This window comes from Heterocephalus glaber, unplaced genomic scaffold (genome assembly GCF_053883595.1).
Source record: "Heterocephalus glaber isolate CG9 unplaced genomic scaffold, H.glaber_assembly_v1.0 deba00001737, whole genome shotgun sequence".
In the NCBI taxonomy this organism is placed as follows: Eukaryota; Metazoa; Chordata; class Mammalia; order Rodentia; family Bathyergidae; genus Heterocephalus; species Heterocephalus glaber.
This window is the reverse complement of record NW_028258445.1, coordinates 1,743,783-1,762,603: the sequence shown is the minus strand read 5'-3', so window position 1 is coordinate 1,762,603 and position 18,821 is coordinate 1,743,783. Positions and strand designations below refer to the sequence as shown.

The window sequence follows — 18,821 nt, the reverse complement described above, 5'->3', positions numbered from 1 at the left end:
TGTTATATATGCTGTGATATAGCAAAGGAAGTGAGCTATATAAGTCAGCTAAGATACAGGGTTGGATTTTCTTATACTTTAACCAAAACAACCTATCTCAACAGGTTATAAGCAGAAACATGAGAATCCAGCTGTTTTTTGATAATTCAGACACTAAACAGATTTTCAAAAATATAAAATAATACCATTCCTCTCTTTTTTAAGAATAAAATTATTTTCCATAATTTTGTGTTTAATGTGGTGTTTCTCATCCCTGTTATTAAATTCATACTTCATTATTTTTTAAAATAAATTTTTTCATATATTTTTTTCATACATTTTAAAAAAGAAATTTTAGAGCATATGTGGGCTCCAAGGCCAGAAAGATTATTATCACTGAGCTAGGTCAGCTCTCTAAGGAGAAAAATCTATGAACCTTGATGATGTTTTACATACGATCTTCAAAACACCCGAGTGTGTCTCAGAGACAAACTGATTCACCAGTTTTAAATATCTTTTATTTCACCAGTGAGAGCCCCTTTTCGCATTTTTTGTTGTAAATAAAAAATGCCTAACTCAAAATGCAGACCATATCTGATGTGTACGATGACTGGAGAAACCACACATGTTGATTGAAGTGGAGACCAGAGTATGTGTTCTAACTGGAGACAGCCTCTCTCCTTAAAATACAACTAACCGATAGTACCTGGAGTGTAAATTTTCTCATTTCTAAGTACATAATATTTTCTTAATAGGAACAGTAAGAGATTATTTGATATGATCTTACATGCCTAAAGAGAGAACACAGGGTATATTAGTTGTTAATCACCAATAAAAGATCATTGATTTTGATTACTACCATTTAAAAAAAAGTCATCACAATTTCTATGTGTCAGTGCAGCAAATAAATAAGTAAATATCAACTGGAAGTGTATACATATATATTTTGCTGTTGTTGTTGTTGTTTTGTACCAGGGATCGAACTCGGTACCTTGAACTTTCGAGGCAGGCGGCAGGACCACTGAGATAAATCCCCGGCCCAACTGGAAGTATATTTTAAGTGGACAGAGAAGCAGCCGCTCACAGCACAAAGATAACACACTTCTCATTACCACTGTGCTCGGGAGTCTCTGTCCCTATGCAGCATGAACTTCAAAGAGATGGAAGATGTTTAGCCACCAAAATTCAGACATAGATACATCTTTGAATGCAAATAGAGATTTCATAAGGTTATATTGTCAAGAAATAAGAACACTGATAAGAGATACGATCAAAATAAAGAGCACATAAAGAGAAATGGGTTTCTTGGACTATTCACAGAGACAATCTATACTAATCTACTGTTGAAATGAAATATTCCCTATGACCTCCTGGATTATTTCCATTTGGAATAATACATAAATCATTGAAGAAATATTTATTACTTTATAAATAAAATCTGTCATTAAAAATTGTTTACGTAATGCTACCCCGAGGGTCAAGAATTTAGATATGTACCAAGACTACACAAAAATGTGTAATTTTATGATCATAATATCTTGACAAAAAATAGCTGATATTGTCATAGTTCTTAGCTTCTCAAAAAGTTTTGCATATTGCTGGTAGAAATAAAAACCACCTAAACTCTGATTATGACCACACAATTAATTACCTAACTTTAATTAAAGAAAAGTCCTTCATGGCAAGTTAATATGCACTATGTCGGTTTTCTTGGAATTTTGATATGTATACACTTAGTCTAGATAATGGCCAACTTTCGTATTTTCAACTTGCATATTCCTAAACTCTCTTGCGCATTCTCCAGACCCCCCATGGTGCTGGGCACCGAACCCAGAGCGCCACGAGTGCGCTCCTGATGAGCTGCTTCCCTCACAGCGCCTGTGACAGCATCTTAAACCCATGCTCCTGAAAACACACCTCTGGCTGAAGTGTGAGATACTCTTTCCCATCTCCCTTTCAAGGTTATTCTGTGCCCATCGAAAATGTACTATAACGCATTAATGCAGAGTTAAAATTTCCAGGATGAAGTCAGATGTAGAAAAATATAAAGGCTCATGCTGAGAAAGAAATGAATGACGCATAATAACACTATTGTAAGTAAGGTCCTTTCCAATCCATTGCTTTGAACCAAACTGCAAAAAAAAGAAATGCTATTGATATATTAGTCAAATATTTTTAATAACATGATTTTTGCATAATAACTACATAAAACATCAAAGAATTGTGTCATATTCTAATAGTGATAATTCCATTCCTACCTGCTTATATCTATGGCAAGGCTTCTGAGCTTGTATGTGTAAGGCAAAAAAACCGAATGGAATTATATTTGATCTCCATCTAAATCTAGCACAAGTAATATTTAAATATATGGATTAATTTTTAAAAATCTTATCTGTCACATCAAAAAACACTGCCAAAATTTTCATTTCTATATTTACTGATTTTTCAGAATTTTTATACATTTAAGTAGTTCATTGTAAATGTATACAATTTTAATGTAAATGAAAATTCAATTCAGAAAAGATGTTCTGTCAGATATTTGCAATCACAGGAAGTTGAAACATCGACCTGTACCTGCTTTTCTTATCACTTAGAAGCATAGAAGGATGATTCATAGAGGATATTCAAACACAAAAACATTTTATATTTTTTAACTAAATTTTAGTTATTTTTTATATTTTTGGTACCGAGGATTGAACTTGGGACCTTGCACTTGCAAGGCAGGCGCCAGAACCACTGAGCTAAATCCCTGGCCCCTTTTAAACTAAATTTAATTTTAGGTAATACAGAAATTGTACATATTAATTGCATACATTTAATGTACCAATTCATGTTTACACTGTGTTAAATACACTGTAGTATTTATCAGGTTGCCATGGCATTTAAATTCCATATAATACATTTTAAATGGTGAAGTAACAGTTTTAACTACAAGAAACTATAAACATTTACAATGTGGAAAATTTTAAGTTGCAATATTTACACTAATGATGAACCTTTAAAGTAGTTAAATATGTAAAGCACTCTGTAGTTTTACAGTAAGGACAGAACCCCAGGGATCTAAGGGATAGACCCTAGAAGACACTGTTGAGTATGATCTGATTTTAAAACTTCACATGGCTCAAGAAAACACACACACACACACACACACACACACACACACAAAAGAAAACATTTCAGTCCGTTGACTGTATCTGGTCACTGTTCACTCACCACACAAGATTTATGATTTTGAATGATTAATCAGCAGCTACCATGATTTGTTTTTAAAGAATTTCCCTTTGAAATGTACCTTGATCTTGACATATTACTGACTTCGGGTTGATCTGCACACACATGCACACACACACACACACACACACACATCCCAAAAGCTGCAACAGCTTTGATGGGAACTCTGTGATTATTAGATTTCAAAGCCACTGAGCTTGCCCTGATCTTTCACATGAGAGATCTAAACATGACTGTTTTATGAAAGTTTCCCTTTCCCTCTAAGGGTTCTGCTCTTATTCACCTCTCCATTTCTCAAATATCATTTAAAAAGTATGCACTGATTTTCTTTGCCATAGAAAATTTTACCCACCTGACATCTATTTATCTGAAGCAATCCATACAACTAGAAGGCACACGGCTGGGTAGTAGGACTGCCAGGTACACCAAGCCCATCTATTCTAGGTATTTAAAAATCAGGCTTTCTATAAGTCACATCAGATCTCCAGTAAAATTTTCTCTAGCTTTTGACTATTTCTAGAACCCAGTAAGAAACATAATATTTTCCTTTGAAAAGCACTGACATTTATTACTTTGTACAAATTGAGTGTTTGGGATCAGAAGACTACTACAGATATGGTAGAAAAAAATCTACTGCTTTTCTTATTGCTTTAATAAAAGGTGTAGAAATTCTTTATATTTAACATCATATAGCCAGAGAGCAAGATGTGCATGTATGCCTGTGTGTGTGTGTGTGTGTGTGTGTGTGTGTAAATGGACACTCCAGCTGCTCCTAGACTGAAGGAATCTCCATGGCATCAGCAGACAGGAATTATATTTCATTCACCCTTTTGCCATGGTAAAGCAGTCAGTCCAGATGGCTGTTCTGGGTGTTAAAGTGTGTCTGCTTTGTAATCGTTGTCTGAGACCCAACCCCTTACTTTATAGTGCTTAAATAATTGATTTTATCCAGCCTTCAGTCAGGGATAGAAAGCCCCAAATATTTGATCATTAATCTTTAGAGTGCTGAACTGCTGATGAGGCTCAGTAGTTTCAAAATTCCTGTATTCATGGGAAATCATAGAGTTTACAAAGAAATCTATTTTGGCTAGAAAGCCTCATGTTGATGACTTCATAATGTGTTAAACCAGAGTTACAGGGTGACATGGTAAAATAAGAATGTCTTTAAACTCTTGAAGGTGGAGGTTTATGTGGCTCTACCGACTGAATAGATTATTCCCATTGTATGTCAATGTTGTATTTTAAAAGTAGATTCTATGCCCCACCCTCCAAAAAACCAAGGGTCTAATGAAAACGTATGTCATTCAAACACTATAAAATTGAACTATCACTAACTATAATGGAACTGAGGCGTGAAAAAAGTTTGAATTTTGTTACCAAAGGAAAGAACTTTAGTGAAAATATATTCCAACAAAGAAAGCATTCAGAACATTCTACCTACTATTTTAATCAATTCCTTGTTGGAATTAAAGGTAAGTACATGTATATTCCCAGTGAATATCTAAACTTAATTTTGATTATTTCCATTCTGAAAAAAAAATGAAGCAAATTAAAAATTACGGATGAGATAAATCATGTAAAAAATAAATACAATGAAATTTCCTGAAGGAAATTCAATAACTGCTCTGAAACAACTGAACTGAGTAGATTACCATATTCAAGCAATAAATTTGGCTGTAAGGTTTTAAGAAAGCAAAGGATGGAAAACACTGGGTTGCACTGTTTTCATATTTTGGCACTAGAAAGCATTAAAATTCATCTACTGTCACTCAGGCTGGAAGCGATATTATGTGTGCTGTAGACCCCACTGTGGATGCTGACAGCAGTGCCCATGTAGGTATGTGGAGCAAATGTGGCTCTGATGATGCCATGTCAAAGTGTCAGATGCAGCAAGCTCTGGGACACCCAGAGTGGGCACTGACTTAATTCTACTCATCCATGAACTGCATTTTAATGCTTACAAAAAATTACCACAACAGTGCATCACCATGTAGGACAGAGAATCTGCTGCATTCTTATATGCCTGACTTTAGCAGAAAAAGGGTACGTGTGTTCTGTTCTTTTGTAGATGTACCTTGTGAACTTGAAAGACCTGGTTTTAATTGTAGTCTTTCTCTTTAAGATCATTGCACTAATATCAGAAAAACATCTATGACAGCTGTGAGAAAAATGTGTTTTAGCACTGCTTACCTGTCAGGAGTTTCATTATCTGGCCTATAAAATTTGTGCGGTGATAAGCTTTAGTATATGCGTTGTCAACTTTACACGTTTGAAAGAAACAATTCGGAAAGCACTCATTTATCCTGCTGAGGTGCTTCACCATTGGCCCATTTAGTTCTCTCCAGAATGAATGGTGGTGATTCCATCCCGCTGTATAGACGTGGCGGAGCAGGGCCCGCTGGAAGAGTTATCTTCACGTGAATTCCAAGTCACCAACCTTTGCATCACTTTATGGTATGAATGCATAATTACTTTGCCACTTTACATTTTTATAATTCTTCTCCAACTTAGCAGATAAAGATTATCTGTGTTTATCCTCATGGAATTTTCGTCATGGTGGGATTTATGTAATGAAGAATGAAGAGAACCATGTGTTTATTTTTGGTAGTACTTTGGTAAGAGAAAATAAAACATTCATGTCCAAAGACACAGGTGCACTTTAAGCAGAGGTCACAGCAATTCCACTGATTGCTGGGGTGACACTGATTCTAGAGGGAGCTATGGGGAAGAAAAGGGCAGAGGCCGTGTCTCCTGAGGACCTTCCCATCCAAGGCACCTGTCCTCTGGCAGCCAGCGCAGCTGTATGGTGCACCTCCACCTCATCCTCCTTACAGGAAATGAGGGCACACGCGAGCTCTCCTGGGATGCAAAGAAAAAGCCTGCCACTGGGGCACTACATCCTTATACTTAAAGAAAAGAACTCCCTGCTGTGCTCAAGATTTTTACTTATAAAAAGTTACAAAAGTTGCCATTTTGACTGAAGTGATGGAGAGAACCACAGAATAATAGGGAGCCCTCTGTGGGGTGCCTACACTTCAGAGGACATTTAAGAGGTGGCAGGGAGCAAGCAACAAACCCTCCTCCAACTACCTCCTCTCAGGAGAAACTCAGTCAGTACAGGATGGGATGGATGGCAGGGAGGGAGAAGCAGAGCCGAAGCAGCTAGGCAGCAACCCTTGCTCCTCCCTTGGGGTGGAGGAGGAGAGCTGCCTGGCTTGTTCCAGGACCAGCATATTGGCCAGTGTGGAAACAAGTGGTGAGTGAAACACGTGGGCCCTTTCACCTGAGAGTCCCTAAGTCTTTATGTAAAGGGTAGATAAAAATTGACTTCCTTTTAAAGCAACTATTGACGAGGGGGCAACACTTTTTACTGGTAGAAAATGGCATGTTGCTGAAAGAGGTCTTTTCACTTGTAAAAGTAGAGCGCAGGTAGCTCAGATTCCCCTCTCTTGTACCTCACAGTTTTCTCAGATGAAGGGGGGCAGGTAAGATGACTAGCATTTTTAACATGCAGAATGAAGCATTCTTATTATGGTGGTGGTTTTGCAGTTTCGTCTTGCTTTGTTTTGTTGCTTGGGGCTTTTGGTTTGTGTTGAGATGTCTGGTGGTAAGGATTGAACCCAGGTCTCTACCCCTTAGCCACATGCCCAACCCATTGTTTTGTTTTTGTTTGTAAGTAAAAGGACCATTTCTACAAATTTTGCAAACCAGTTAAATGAAAAAATATTCAAAAAGTATTAAATGTATTAAAGCTCAGTAGCTGAGAGAAAATTTACTCTAACTTCTAAGAATAAATAAGCTATGGTACAGTGTCGGTCATTCAGACCTGCTGGATGAGCATGACGATGAGAACTGTCCTGTGATAGCATTCGGAATCCGGGCAGCCTGGAAGCAGACAGGTGGAGCACGCCCATGACACTGGACATCAGCACTTTGACAAAGCACTTGCTCTCCTCACTGCTCCTGCATCCAGCCCCCTTCTGAAAAACGCAACCCCCAAACCTATCTTTTTAAATTCATGGGATTCAATAAAAGTCACATGCAGAAGCTACTTGAAAATAAGAAAAATAGGTGACTATCCATTGAACCACATGATAAAAGAGGGGGAAAGAAGCAGGAAACATGTAAGGAGAATACACCACCTGTTCATGGGTTTTGGGGGCAATGATTCCCGTGGAGCCTCTGTTCACTGGGAAGCCAGAGTTCTGAGCCATAAAAATCAAAATACTGAGACATGCACAATGAAGAATTAAGGGATGCAGGGATTCTTCTCACTTTTCATTGTGACGTACTATTCAAAGTATATCTACATTTTCCTTTTCTCCAAAGCCTTTTTTTTCTTTTATTCATAGAGTAGCATGCAATTGTGGTGGCACAATCTTGGGGCCAGCAATCAATCTCCAGTGATCTTGGATCTAAACTAAAAAATCACTTTACCAGATGTTCAGCAGCTCTGAGTGCTTTTTCTTTTTCATCCAAACATTAACATATAATTTTGCACTTAATATTAACAGCCCTAAAAGCACCAGAATTTTCTATCCCCAAGTATATATGTATTTTAATTGCATTTCTTGGAGATACTTCAAGTTCCATTCTGTGTACCTGAAAGGCAAAGCTTACAACTTAAGCTTGTTTTCTTCCAAACAGTTCATAAAAAATGAACTCGATCATTAAAATGCTATTGCAGGATTCCATTATTCGATACCACATCTAACAAAGAAGACAGGTCAAATTTCAAATCAATACTGCTGAGAACAACCAAATCTTTAAATATCATTTTCATCATTTTTCTGCTAGACAACTCACAATGTGCCATTATTTCATTCATTTAAAAGACTTTCCAGGTGTGTTCTTTCCTCTCAAGTATTTCTAAAATATTGTCTATGAACCAAGAGTATCATTTGACAGGTTTCTTTGGTACAGGAAGATTTGTTTGAGTTACATGTAATTAAGTTGAATGTGGTCTGTAATTAATGTTACTTCCACTGAAGGTTTATAAACCAAAGAGAATGGTGGCTGGAAAGAAATTTTAGCTTTATGTTGGCTGCATTTTAGATGGTTGCAAACATAAAATAGAATAGAACATACCCGTCCTGTCCTACTCGTGCCCTTTTTTCTGTGTATAACTTCCACTAATTTGAATTCTGGTGAGAAACTATTGGCTCTGAGACTTTGCTCTTTTGTTCTTGCTGTTGAGTAAGCTGGCCTGTGTTTCAGGTAAGCAGCCAGAAGGCACAAGACTCAGGGGTCAGAGGCAAGCAAGCACCCCAAGCGAGCGTCCAGTCTGCCTTGATTCCACACATCACCAAGGCCCATGCAGATGCCTGAGGCCAGACAGATGCTATGCACACCACCGGCTCAAATTCCTACTGGCAACACTGAGCTCAAGAAATCCACTGTTTTTTAGAAAACATGAAGCCAGCCTGAGGGACTAACACAACCTTAAGAGAAGATCTGAGTTAAAAGTAGGCGAGACCTTGTGTTCTTGGCAAACCCAGCAAATGTGTTCAGGGACATTGAGGGCTCATGAAGATCACCTTGTCCAATGCGTACTTGAAGGGATATTCATTCAAAAGATTTCTGGCTGAAATCAATTTCAGTTCATCCACTACAATCTCTTTATTTGCTTTTGCTCTTCTTCCTTTTTGCACACACACACACACACAAACACACACTCACTCCTACCTTCTGTGCTGTCTTAAACTGATACTGAGAAGGTAAATAATTCCCCAAAAGCTTATTCCCAAGTCAATCAGAAAAACTGTGATAATAAAAGTAAAGATAAATTTTTCATACTTGACTATTTCATTATTTGTAGGAGAAATGGCACTCCACGGGTCAGACATTTTTGCCACATTGCCAGCTGTCATTTCCAAGTAGTTTGAGCCCATTTCATTTCCTATAAGATTACGGAAAAACATTAAGCTACCAATTTCCAGAGTTATGAGTATGAACCTTATTAAAATGATAAATTAGTTATTCTTTACTTATACCATTCTGAAAATACTTTTACAAATGATAAAGTCTTGACTATTTCCTATATATGTTTTCATATTTATCATATTATAAAAGGTACATGTTTTTCTGTGAAATTGGTCCTAAAATATGTTTTGGCTCTTGCTCTTATGTGCCAGCTGTGGCTTTATCATTTCTGGTTTCTATTTTAAAGGCTAACATGTGGAAGATAATAGCTGTGAATTTAGTTCAACCTAACCAAGAAACATCATTCTGCTTGAGGATAACTTATTTTTAGCCTATAAAAATGGGATATATAAAGCAGATCAGAAAGAATAAAATTATACACTAAACACTAAACTTTAACTTTAATATGTCTATGTATAAATGTCTACTGCAGGCTTTAGAGCCTGAATCATATATTTAACAAGCATAATTGTAGCCAAACATTCTCAAAAACTGTAACTAAAGCAATTATATCAAAAAGGCTTTGAAAATAACCAAGAAAAAGGTATTCCTTTAATATACATTATCCAAAAGTATTCTTTTAATCTTAAGAAAGTATAGATAGCACTGCAGTTTGGATCTGAAATGTCCTCCCCAGACCCATGCACTAAAGCCTTGGCTCCTTGTCCATGGGGGATGGAGTGTTCTGAAGGGGCGGGGCCTCATGGGAGGAAGTCAGGTGACTGGGCTGTGCCCTTGAGGGAGACATCAAGGCCCCTGCCCCTCCTTCTCATCTCTTCCTCCCATGTGCCTATAAAGTGAGAAACTCTGCTCCACCATGTTCCCCCTCCATGTTGTCCTGTGATCCACAGCCCCAGCTCCATGAAGCCGACAGACCATGGACTGTACTGCCTGAAACCATGAGCCAAAATAAACCCCTCCTCTTTACAAGCTGGATAATCTCAGGTGATTTTTACAGTAAAGGAAACCTGACAACAGAGTTTCATTAAAATGAGAAAATCAGACTTAATGAAACTATTTCCGTTATTTACTCTAAGCAATACTTCATATAGTACAATATTAACATTGTTAGATTAGAGAACTGCAACAGTAATACCGTCTTTCAATAATACTGCCTCTTCTCTGTGCTAATGGAGAGGTGCTCTCTATTTAATCACTAAGCCTAGTTACATTACTGGGAATTGAGGCTACAGAGGAAAATAAGAACAAAATAAGGACTCTTATTTCAAGTAGTTCACATTTCAGAGGCAAAAATAAGTGCAGAAACCAGTTATGGTGTCGAATGTGATGAGACACCCATGAAGTGCTTTGCAAACCACCATGTACAATGGATTCTGTGACCTTGACATCTACACTAGCTTTAAAGCAGGCACCTTCTAATGGTACCGGAATGTTTTCAGAGTAACCAGTTGCAATTAAGTTGGAGTAGCCTGTATCCATATACTCAGATTTGTTTTTTGGTGGTTTTTTTTGTACTGGGGATCAAACTCAGGACCTTGGGCTTGTGAGGCAGGTGCTGGAACCACTGAACTAAATCCCCGGCCCCGTATACTCAGACTTTTTTATAACAACAAGCCACAGCTTTTTAGTAGTATATCGTAAGAACCCCATAACGATCCCCCATAAGGAAAATCCGAGTAGTTACAGGAGTTACAGTAGTTAGCCTTCACATGAATTTGATGTTGTGATGTGTAAGTCTTAAAGTGAAATAGTAAGAGATGTTGACAATAGATGATATTAGCAGGAGCCACGGTGTGTCCGGTGGTGCTTGCTCTGTGTTGGCACTCTCCAGTCCTTCTGTGTATTTCTTCCTAGCCTATTCTTTCAGGCATCGCTATAAGATTGATGCAACTGTGATTCATATTTAGCAGTGATACCTGGATTAAAACAAATTAACTGATACAGCCGCAAGTCCACTTCCATGTGACATAGGATTCAAGCCTGGGCTTGTCTTTTAAGTGAGTACCTCTTAAACATGTCACATGTTAATCTCAGGCATCTTTTCTTTTTCAAGTTTTGGGATGAGTAGTTACTGGGGGCAGAGACCCGTGTGGTATCTACATAATGTACTATATACTTTATGCCTTTCTATTGTCTTTGCTAGGGTTGCCCTAATGAGGCGCCACAAGCACACTGCCATCAACAAATCTATTGTCTCGCCATTCTGGAGGCTGGAAATTGAAAATGAATGCATTGGCAGGATTGGTTCCTTCTGAAGGCTGTGGGGGAGAATCTATTCCACACCTTCTGCCTTGCTTCAGGTTGTCTGTAGGGCATCTTTGGTGTTCCTTGGCTTGCAGATCGCTGCCTTTATCTTCACAAAACACTTCACAAAACGTGCACATGTCTGTGGCCAAGCCTCCTCTTTCTTATAAGAGCGTGGGTGTATTGCATCAGGGACCCCTATTCTATCATGACCCCATCTTCTCTAACAATATCTGCAGTAACTCTGTTTCCAAATAACCTTACATCCTGAAGTAGGAGTTCCACTTAAGCATGCGTATTTGGGGAGATGCACTTCACTCTGTAACACATCCCAAGAAAAATAAATGTTCGCCAAACACAGATGTAAAGAGGAAGGGCTAAAATGTAGCAACCCTACTCATAAAACGCTTCTGTTTGACCCAGTGTTCCAGAGGTTGCGAATTCAAAACATAAAAGTGGCAAGCAGCAGGCCTAGAGTCGCGGGGCAGACTTGGGTCGCGTGAGTCCGTCTATATCCAGCGCGACCAAGGTCCGGCGAGACAACACAGGCGTCCTTCTAAGCAGCCGCTGGCCTCAGGTGTAACCCGCTGACGCCGGTGCGGAACCCTCCAGGGCTGTGTGGAAATTAAGGTTTTACCCATCACACGAACTACACTGTGTGGGCCCTTCCACCAACCCGCAGAGTCCAGCCTGGGACCCTGAACGGCTGGAGCTCACTTGCACAACTCCACTCCCCCTGCAGCCCAAGGTGAGCAATGTCGCTAGGGGTCGGTGGGTGCCCAGCACACTCCGTGGAGGCGATAGCACAGCTTCCGCGCCGTCTCCAGAGGAGTGGACTTCAGTCTTCTCATCTACTCCAGCCTTTGTCTTGGGCTTCACTCCTATATTTCCTATCACCAGCAAATCGCAATTTCAATCCCAGTGTACTCCGAACGGACTGATTATCTTCCTACCCCTCAGCATTTCCTGTCTCTAACAGGATACTGTCATTCCTCACATCACCCAGATTGGAAAATTATGGGAAATCTCTGACTCCCTCCTTGTAGCCTCTGTGTTTAAAAATGTGATACAGTTTCTCCAGGGCACCTTGAAAGAGTAAGAAAGTTAATGTTTCCGCAGGTCACCTCAAAGCCACATGCATCTGCCCTGACCTCTCCAACAGCCAGCAACCTGGAGAGGAAATTCATATTCCAACCAACCTTTACAGAATGTCTGCAGCATGCCTATGTAACTGCAGAGGACAATCCGCCGGAGATCTGGACGCCAGTAATATACTTTCCGGCATGAAAGAAACCAATGATTTAAATGTTTAATTTAAATTTTAAGCCCTTTGAAACGCTTCCCAAAAAGCTGTCTAAAAATAGCATACACATATACAAAACTATCAAACAACCAATAAGCAAACATCACTGAAGTACACACACACATTTAAAACATTTTGACACATGCATACGACAGGTTCTTTTGTCTCTAGTGAAATAGATTACTGCATGACTCTGTTCTTGCATACAATCCCTAATTTCTTCCCAATTCCACTAAATATTCAGTACATGCAGTATCGTGTTTGAATAGAAATCAAGTTATTCCCATTTCAGGATATTAACAATTCTCACTTTGGTAATTCTGCACTATTTCCCGACCCCCACCACTATCGCATTTATCATACACTCTGAGCTGAAACAGTCACACTATCCTTAATTATCAGTGTGAGCTTTTATGTTGTTTGTGAGGTAATTTTTTATATGTAAAAGATATGCAAAATTATTTTGTATTTTAAATAAAGAGTTAATGTATTAAAATTACAATGAATTCAAGAATCAAGCTCCTCTGGAAGTTTTAAATCCAGCTAGTAAATGTTATTGTATATTATAGGGACTTTTAACCTTTGATCAGTTAAATGCCCTAAGTTATTTCAATATGCATTAATAAAATTAATTAAATCCTTTTTTAAAGAACATTGCAATTGTCACAATCAAGAAAATTCTTCCAAATACTTAAAAATCTTATAAATCTAACAAATGAATTCATTTATTATTTACATAAATATAATTCTTGGTATCTCTGTAAATATGCAGTAAAGCTGTACTTTTATCATATCATAGTCACAGATTTACATTAATTATTCAGTTGCATGTTTAAGTAGATAAAGGATGCTCTAATGTACATCATGAGAATGCATCCTGGCTCCAGCTAAAACATCAACAGAAGTGGGGAGTAGAGGGGTCTGTGAGCGGTGGGACCTCGAAAATCCCAGTGAAAAGCTCGGGCTGGGGTGTTGCTCACTGCTGGCAGGACAAGCCTTACTCTGCACTGGGCCCTAAATTCAGTCCTCAGGACCAAATCAGAAACAAAGCTCACATCTAGTGAGTGAGCAAGGAGGAGATGCTAAGGTAAAATATTTGTGAAACAGAGCTTCTAATTCACTAAAACTGATTCTAGGACAACACTTAGTGGAAAGTATACTTTATTCAATTAAAACTTAAAAAATCTAGAGCCTGTTATGTCACAAAGTAAAGATTAAAAATACCATTGCCTCAAAAATCTCACTCTTGTATAATTCTGAATTGATTTCGTTAAAGTAGAAATTACAATATGTTCATCTTACACATTTTTGTGAAAGTAAATGAAAATCTGCTTTTAAAGCATACAGCATTTTAAAAGGAAAATTTTTCAATAAACGTTCTGTTAGGATAAGTATCAAAGAAATTCTGGGCAGCCAGAATAAGTCTCATGTAATGTCAGGTTTTTCTCTCTTTTTTAAAGAACAGTTCATAACTGAGAAAGATCCTAGATTTTCTGTGTTTTCCACATCAATAAAGCCTGCAAAGAATATTAATGATCAATCAAGCAGATTATTTTAAATTATATCAAGTAGGTTTCTTTTCAAGATAATGTTGTTGAAGAAAAAAGTAGAGACATCTAACCCTCTTAATTTTCAGAGGTGTTCAAAGAACTGCTCCAGGAATTAACACAAGTCTCCTTTCAGGTCTTGTTAAATTAACTTAATAATAAAGTAGAAGGGCCGGGGATTTAGCTCAGTGGTTCCAGCACCTGCCTCGCAAGTGCAAGGTCCCAAGTTTGATCCCCAGTAACCCCCCCTCAAAATGTTTGGGCCAGGGATTTAGCTCAGTGGTGCTGCTGCCTGCCTTGCAAGCTCCAGCTCTTGAGTTCGATCTCTGATACCAAAGGAAAAAAAAAACACCTACTTACTTTGGGCTGGGGATTTAGCTCAGTGGTTCCGCCTCCTGCCTTGAAAGTGCAAGGACCCGAGTTCAAACCCCGGTCCCCCCCAAAAAAATCTATCTATCTATCTATCTATCTATCTATCTATCTATCTATCTATCTATCTGTCTATCTATCTATGACCTCAAGCTTCCCAGAAACTAAGGATATGTGGGTGTATACATATATATTCCCCAAAGGTTCATTAATCAGCATTTCAGACAGATGCAAATGGAAGTACCAGGGAAGATACATTTTGAATGCTTAAAGGGATCTATAATTTCCAGCAGAAATGCAATTTTAATATTAGAATACAGTGAATTGAAAGCTCCAAAGAGACACATACATCGCCACATACACACTGGGGGACCTGAAATGTCAGGCCCAGAGGGCCTGTGTGACAAGGAGTCCAAGTGGGCATGGTTTCAGCAGCAAGTGCTAAGTTGAGAGCCCAGCTCCATGCCTGCAGCAGCATGAACTCTGGGCTGTGTTTCTGAACACCTGTCACTTACACCACACGCACTTTCATTTGAAATGCTCTGCTGAATCTGTAAAATTATTATAGTACGGTCCCAAGCCCTGGTACCCCCGATTTGTTACTTTGATCTGGGTCTGTGGGGAGCCCTTATTCACATGGCAGCAGCAACAGCTGGAAAAATGCTAATATACCCAGCATGTTGAATTTCCCTTTATTTTCCAGCTGAAATCAAGAGGTTGATCTGAACTACATTTCTCACTTCTTATACTTCCATGTTTCTGACATTTCCAAGAAATCAGCTAAGGGGACTTACTTAAAAGCTATGACCATCAGGTTCCACTAGAATAAGACATACAATTTGCCTGTTTCACTTTGAAAAAAGGAATTGCCTGTCACCGATACACCCCAGTCTTCATATATGGCTCTTTGACCATGCCCCAGCAGCTATAATTCAGAGTTGTATATTGTTCAAGTTTAATGAAGCATGAAAGTGTGGAGAAAGAGGTGAATGTGGCCCAAGCACACTATTTCTATCCCCACTTGAGAAAATGAAGATGTAAGAAGCAGGACGGTGAAACAGAAAATGAATGAAAGTAGGCAGAGATGGATACAGGGAGTGTCCCTGGACTAGCATCCTATGGTCTGGCTTTGTACTTTCCGTTCTACCTCCTTCCACACCCTATCATTATTCCCCTCCACAGTCCTCCAGCTTGCAAGCCAGACCTGATTAGCTTCATCCCTTTTGCTCCCCCTGCCACCCTTTTGCCTGGGACCCTAGGGCCTCAAAACTAGACGATAGGAGCGGTGTCTAAGAGGACCTCTGTCTTAACCCTTCCTTCCTGCAGTCCACATGTCCTACTATGAAGAAGGACTCTGGTGCTGTTGCACTGCTCAAAACTGTTCAGTTACTGGGTACCACAGCCCTCATAGGAAGTTCAGATATTTTAAATTTGACTTCATGAGTAGCGCTAGGGCTTGTGTCTGGATGTCCCTCTAAAGCCTCATGTGGATGAGGTGGGGCTTTCTTTGTCAGAGGTGGCTGAATCTGGAATGTATGATGCTGGGGTAAGGGTGTATGATTACTAAACCACTACACATGAGTGATTGGTTTGGCACCGCCCTAATCCCTGTAGTCTGGATGGGACAAAAGGGGCAGAAAGATGCTGTTAAGGTCTCTCGTTACTTTGCTGTCTTCTGCCACCATGAGCTGTTGCCCCTCTGCCAAGCCACCCTGCCATGGAGCCAACCGATTATGGACTGAAACCTCTTCAAACTGTGAGCTAAATAAACCTTTCCCCCTTTAACTTTTGGGTGTCGAGTATTTTGTCTCAGCAGCAAGAGAAAAGTAACTAAGACAAGTAGCCTGGGGGCGACACAAGGAGAGGAGATGAAGGCCCAGATTGGGATCCATGTCCAGCAGTCCTTGAGCAGATGATGGATCGTTTCTTTCCTCTCATCTGGTCAGGGCTCAGAGGCACTTGGTCAGCCCCACTGCTCCAAGCATGGCTCACGAACAGCCAGCAACAGCACCAGCATTACCTGGAGCTTCCTAGTCAAGAAGAAGCCGAGGCCCACACTGAGCAGGCGGGAGCCCCTCTGTAACCAGGCCCCTCTGTGCTTCCTGTGCTCACTGAGAAGCACTTGAATTCTCCTCTTCCGCCCTAAGCTTGAGCCCCTGCTCTGCTGGTTTCTTGTTTTGTAGCCATCTGTCCTACATATCTGCATCCTGTAAATGAAACCTCCTGCATCTCCTACTCAGTGACTCATCACCTGGATCCTGTCTGGAAATCACCCACCTCACAGCCCAAGTGAGGGAGATAAGGGTTTCTCTAGAGCCGAGTCATACAGAAGCGAAGCAAAGCAAACCGCATGTATGTCTCAGCGTCTCCCTTGCCAGAAAGCAAAAGGTCTCCAGGAATAAGATGCACGAAAGATACCTGGAAACCTGAGCAGCACAGGTAAAATACGGTTTATTTTGCCAACTCTACAGCTCCGCCTCCCTATGAGTTTGTTCTTACAGCATTGCTATAGTTTTATTTCTGCTGCTGTTTTGAAAGGATGTTCTCTCTCTTTCCTGTCCTAAGTGCCTACCCTCAGTAAGGGCCCCAGGTCATCAGTTACTCATCCAATAAGGAAATTACCAAGTAAAAAAGGAATTTGTTTAAATTATCCAGCTCAGTAGTGAAGAATGACAACTAAACTTTATTTTTTTCTAAAAAACTCCTAGAAGGAAAACATTCTTTAAGCCCCAATATAGAAAGAATATCAGGATGTATTATATGATCTCTATGATCTCAGTATGAAAGAAGCCCATACTGCAATGTGTTGGACCATAAAATTAGGCACTGCTGGTATATTCACTGTTATAAAAATAATTATATAGACATACTCATATCAAATTCTTTACAGGGCCATTACCTTCTGACAAAAATCAGAGGTTTTGGGAAAAATCATTGAACCCAAGCCTAACACCATCTTTCTGAACCAGAATCTTTGCAACATTAAAATTTGTTTAATAAATACTTCAAATAATTATGAAAATATCAAATTTTGAACCCCAGAAATTTGTAAACTATTGTATACTATAAGATAGTATAGTCCGTGAGTGTGTTTGTATGTGTATGTGTGAGAGAGAAAGAAAGGCATAAAAATGTTTCTGTAAACAAGTAAAGCTATCTATATTTTCAGTAACACTTTCATTTATAGTCTCTTGAAAACAGAATGTCAAACATCTTGCTGTTTTAATATCTAAAAGATGTTAGTAATTGTAAAAGAATGTCTTTTGTTTCAATTTAAGTAGGATATATTCAGAATTTAAAAGTAAGACTTCCTTTCACCACAAAAACTTTAAAAAGTGAATTAAGACATTATAAGAGGTTCAGCCCGACCAAACAGGAATTGTAGATGCTATGCCAATAGCAGAGAGGGTGTGAGCCTCACATATCAGGTCAGAGTTCCCATGCAAAAGCACGTTTATAGCACATAATTATCATCACAGCCCTGTGTTACTTTATGGCATATATGATGTTACCACAAAGAATTTACTACAAGTATGAGTTGTAATTTAAGCCACAGATATGCATTTGATAATGATATTTTTTGTTTTTGTGTGAAGGGTTTTTTCAAGAATGTATGGATTAAAGCTACGCATTTTGGAGAAGTTGAATTAATGTGAATTTGTGTCAAAAAGTTTTAAAGTTTGAGTTTAAGAAAAAATGTGCAAAGGAATTGATTTTTTATGTAAATTGAGCCAGTGATTCATCAGTTAAAGCAAACAATTATGTATCAAGTATATATTCAGTCTTATTCTGTAAGATAAATAATCGTAAGTCAATAGCTCTGCTCTCATGGTGATGGGAGTTGTGGGTGAGGATAATTAAAGAAGCAACAGTAATGGAATATTCTTTTATATTTGAAATTATGTTGTATCATCAATCAGTATCAGTAAGGAAAAATTACAAAACTGAGAAAATAGACTTTCAAATTATTAATGTGGAGTTTATTTTTAAAACTCTCTTTAACATAATACAGACTAGATCTTGTTCAAATTACTGAAGAATCTGTTTAGAATAGGCGAGGGAATAAAGAAAAGATACTTGTTTTCGTGTTCAAAGTGTGACTCTGAATTTATTACTGAAAACATCCTCCAGATTACTCTGGCTAAGTGTTTATAAACGACATGAATGTCATCTCCATCTGTTTTAGATCGGGTTCCATGGAATTGGCTTCTGAGATGAAGAGGGACATGCAGAGAGCTTCCTGAGAAACGGTCGCAGAGAAATAC

General features: G+C 38.8%; 1 long non-coding RNA gene across 1 annotated transcript in view; it reads right to left on the bottom strand.

The window, feature by feature from the left end:
• LOC110346439 (uncharacterized) overlaps positions 1 to 18,821 on the bottom strand; it is a 123,767-nt gene that overhangs the window by 96,065 nt on the left and 8,881 nt on the right. The window contains exon 2 of the long non-coding RNA XR_015447010.1: positions 1 to 18,821. This exon is cut by the window's left edge and continues 43,282 nt beyond it. This is a non-coding gene — a long non-coding RNA (uncharacterized LOC110346439).